Raw genomic sequence first — 4,845 nt, 5'->3', positions numbered from 1 at the left:
CTCTGCCACAAACTTCCTGTGTGACCTTGGCCAAGTCTCTTAGACTCTCTGTCCCTCAGTTCCCCATCCGTACAACAGAGATAATAGCACTGCCCTACTTCACAGGGTGTTGTGAGGATAATTATATTAAAAAATGTGAGGGGCTCAGAGACTATGGTGATGGAGATAAGATAAGCACTTTTGCTAGATAGATGGCCAGTTCAACATAAGAAGATTATTTCTACTGTTTTCCCCTTAAGGTAGGATGAGTTCTCCTCCTGGACTTGATGAGCTTGCAGGGGGATGAAATTTCACAGGCAGTAGTGAATTCTCTAGAGCTTTAACCCTGCAATTGACAGCATGCAGGCATACTGTCACCCGCTCTACCATTAAAGTCAAGGGAGCTCCATATGCGCACAGCAATTCACCCACATGCTGTTAACTGCAGGGCTGAGGGATGGATTTATTGTATATTTGTAATATTTTGACACCGGAACTCTCCTATTATTTTCCAATCTGGCCAATATCACCTTCATTTTAAAACCTGATAAGAATTTCAAATACAGTGTGTGGGTCCTATTGTTCCAGATTTTATTTCTTAATCTAGGTGTCTAAATACTTTCAAAGGTTGTAGGTTCACGCTTGAAGCCTCTTTTGTTACCTGATCAAACTGAGTTTGACAAGGAAAGGCGTTAAGTAATAAATAATAGATGATTGCTCTGTGCAATGAAAGCCTTTGACAGGGTGGAGTGGGAATCTTTCTTTTTCTTTTTTCTTTCTGAGTCCATTGCTTTAATTTATGGCATGATTTTAAATATGTATTCTAGGCAGGGCCATCCCTAGCAATTCTGGGGCCCTACGCAGTCCCTGTGGGGGAGAAAAAGGGGGGCTGGCCCTAGGCCTCTGCGGGGGGGGCTGTGGCTTGGGGGGCACTTTCCACTGCCGGTGAGTGCAGGCCTGGACCTGCTGCACTCCTCAGGGGAGTGGGGGCAGGACTGGGGCACAGCAGGGGTGGGAAGAGGTGGGGCTGGGGCGGGACGGGGCGGGAAGAGCTGGAACGGGGGCTGGAGCAGCACACAACTGCGCAGGGCACCAGGAAATTTGGTATGGGTACTTTGCGTATGGGTAAGGATGGCCCTGATTCTAGGTCTTGTCTCCATCCCCAAAACTTCAGTGCTTTCTGACAAGGTGTTCCCTAACTATTTTACCCCGGAAGGGGGCAAAAGTCAGGTTGTGGCTTTATCTGCAGCTGTAGAAACCTCTCACTGAATGAGAGTCTAGTTATGTCTCTAGACCTGGGGGATGTGTGAGGAAAGTTGCCTTTTACTTAGATTGTAAACTCTTTGGGGGCAGGGATCATATTTGTTCTGTGTTTGTACCATGCCTAGCACAGTGAGATCCTCATCCATGATTGGGGCTCATAGGCACTACTGCAGTCCAAATATTCAATAATAATATTTGCAGACATATTTTGTTGTTTAACCAAACATCCCTGAGGTGACTGATTTTATTGGATATTTTGATTCTTTCTCTGGGTTTTCTCAGAATTCCTCTTTCCCCCCTCCCCGCCCCAGTCACTTTGACTCTTCTCCCACAAGGGAAAAGGAATTTTCCCCTTTTAAGTTGAAGAGGACTATCCAGTACCACAGTGTCAGGATTCCAAATAAAGTTTCTGATCTGTGTGGGAGTAACTTCCCCTTCTCAGGTACAATTGTTAGGGGTGACTTTTCAAGGTGGTTGCAACTCGCTGGCTAATTATTTGAGACATTTTGTCTCTTTTCAGATCACAGTTGTGTACTGTGAGATAGGTCCTCAGGAGGGCCATAGCATCTTTAGCGAGGAAGGGCGCTAGCCTACTACTTAGGAGACCTGGGTTCAAACCCTTTCACATCAGACTTCTTGTGTGACCTAGAGCAAGTCACTTGGTCTCTCAGTTCCCCAGTATAAACACTTACCTCACAGGGTTATTGTGATTAATACATTAAAGAGTGTGAGGCACTCAGATACTACAGTGAAGAGGGGCCAAATAGGAAATATCTAAGACAGGAGTGGGGAGCAGTGCAAAGGTGGCTTCTACTCACTTTTGTGGTTCCGCACTCCTGAGGCTGATAGGTGTAATCACTGCAAAATGGACCAGCCTCAAGGTTGCTCATTTGTACACGACTGCCCTTGCTATCGCACGGCGGCCCTGGGCTGATGCAGGATGAGGGGAGACTCAGGAAGGAACCCTCAGATAGATGGCACTGCTGGCGTCACAGCGGCTTTCAGAGGATTGGATAAAGTGGCCTGCCTGGGGGCCAGGGCATATGTTGCTGGTCATGGTATATGGAGCACCACACAGGAGTCTGCCTGGCCTGTCTGACTCAGACAGGGAGGTGGGACTGGCAGAACCTGCCCTTCAACTCTCTCTCTGAGCTGGGCAGTTGGGAATTATTTGGGACTCCTGACAAGAATTATACTCCTGCCTGAGGGCTAAAATGGGCAATAAAATAGCACTGGTGGCACTTCTATCAGCTCTGCCCACAGCTCAAGGTCCACCCGCTCGAGATGCCGGAGTGAGATGCCATTCACAGCAGCTTGCGGAGCTGTTCAGAGTGCGGCAACGTGCGCTGTACTCAGACAGGGAGTGCATGTTCATGGCTACACTCCTTTCACTGCAGTGCGAGGAGCACCCTGAGCCATGTCTGCTGATTGGTGGGTGGTCCTGTAGACTAACGCAGCTACACTCTGAAACCTATAGGCTCTGTGTCCCCCTTTAGACTGATTCGCATCCCTGAGGGCACTAGAAGGGAAGGCAGTTTGGTCTGGCCCCTGAGCAAGGGGGTGAGGCTCCTTTTACCTTCCCAATCTCTTGTGTCCCAACTACAATCTGGCCCTTATGTGAGCAGTATTTGTGGCTGGCGCCTCTGTAGAGACTGAGTGTTCAGCATTCTCCATGGATTGTACCCCCAGAGCCTGGATTCTCTCCCAGCCCTAGGGTATAGAAGGCAATTATTTTGCTCTCTGGGCACCTCCTGTAATGTCTAACAGCAAGGCCAGCAAGTTCCCGCTACAAGTTCCCTGCTTTAGCTGAGTTTAGCTGAAAGCATTCTGCTGCATCCAGGACTGCCTGATATTCGTTTCAGCTTGGAGGATGGGGTGTCCACAACTTTGGATAGGACATAAACAGAGAGTGATCGTAGAACAAGGCGAATGTTACAAAGGCTGGGAAACCATACAAAAGCATATTTTTTGTTTTGTTTTTAAACTACTAAAATAGAGACTTGGTGTAGGAAATGAGCATTTCCTGTCTGCCCTTTGGGTCCAGAGTAAGCGCCTTACAGAGTGCATGTCAGCTAGAAAGCTCCTGAAAGGAAAGGTACAGTATGTGCGCCTGGAGCCTCCTTTATGCCTCCTCTGAGTGCAGAAATGCTCAATGCACCCATGTAGCCATCCTCCTGGCTAAGCACAGTGTTGTTGCTATTCCGTCAGAAGGTGGGGTGTGTGAAGGTAACTGCCCAGATCTCCAGCTCAGGTAAAGCAGCGTAACTCCATTGAAGTCAATGGAGCTGAGCCAATTTACCTGCGCAGACAGTCCGGCTCAGGGATCATTATTATAGTTATGACAAAGTCTGGTTTTTTTTTCTCCCCCCTTCTTAGGCTGACCCAGCTGGACACAAGAATGAAGCTTCTGGAACCATGGAAGGTAGCCCTTATTGTTCTGGCAGTCGTGTTCTTTCTGGCACTAGTCATCGGTTTGCTTGTCTATTTTTTGCTCTTTGGTAAGCGTGACAGTCTTGGTGAATTGTACGTGCTGGGAGTTTACTGTTGTGATCTTTGTGTGTTGTACAAAGGATGGAATTCACCCCAGGGTGTAAGCCCACTTAGGACCTTTTAATCCCATGCTAAGGGTGTAATTAGCACTTTCCTAAAAACACCTCTTAAAAACCAGCCATTTGTCTAAAGTAGGGATTTAAAGTCTCTGTCCATTCTATTTCTGTCTCCTCTGCTGGGGTCCAGGTAGAGCGGTCGATGGACAGTTATCACAATAAGTCCGAGGTCTACTAGCATCCAGCCACTGGAGGATTATGTTCCTATTTTAGTGCTTTATGTAATGATGTCCCTGGCTGGGTTGTCTTCAAGGACTGAACCTAGGATGTCTGGATCCAAAAGCAAAAGCCCCTACTGCTTCAGCTAAAGGAGCAACATTTCGTTGAAAGGAGATTGCAAATTCATAAACTTTGCACGTGGCCCATCCTGTCGAGGGTGGCAGACAGAGCTGGCTGGGAAAGCCTCCAGTCACTCTGTAGCTCTGGTTCTGTGATGCACAGTGCCTTCTGCTGTCTTGCTTCAGAGTTGGAAATCATTGTAGGCTCAGATGCAATACCCTGGGTCGAATCCGCCCTTTTACCCCTTTGTGGACCAGAGCCTTGCGCAGGAAAGTCCAAGGTGGTGTAGCCAGCTCTATGCTACCTGTACTGCTCCCTCTTGGGGATAGGGACATGCCAGAGCAGGGCATGGAGCAGAGGGGAAGGGTTGTGCTGGGACGGAACGGGTATGTGGCTGGTGTGCCTCGTATGCTGCCAATCCCTGGCTGACAGAGTGGTCCCTAAGGGCTCTATTGCAGCTGGCCTACCTTCAAGTAGCTTAAAGGCTCCTTCAGGTTAACACTGAAGACAAAAGCAAGTCTCTGGTTGCCCAAGGATTGGAGGAGCTAAAGGTGGCTTAGAGCCCCCTTTGCCCACAGCACTGAGCAGAGCTCAGCTGCAGATCTAGTCCATGTAACTCCACTGACGTGGAATAAGTGAGATTAGAACCAGAAACCCAGAGTCCTGTTCTGCCTGCCTGGGAGCCATGACATCTGCTACCTAGCTCTGCCATGCTACC

This window comes from Chelonia mydas, chromosome 4, assembly GCF_015237465.2.
Source record: "Chelonia mydas isolate rCheMyd1 chromosome 4, rCheMyd1.pri.v2, whole genome shotgun sequence".
Classification (NCBI taxonomy): Eukaryota; Metazoa; Chordata; order Testudines; family Cheloniidae; genus Chelonia; species Chelonia mydas.
This window is presented reverse-complemented; position numbering follows the sequence as displayed.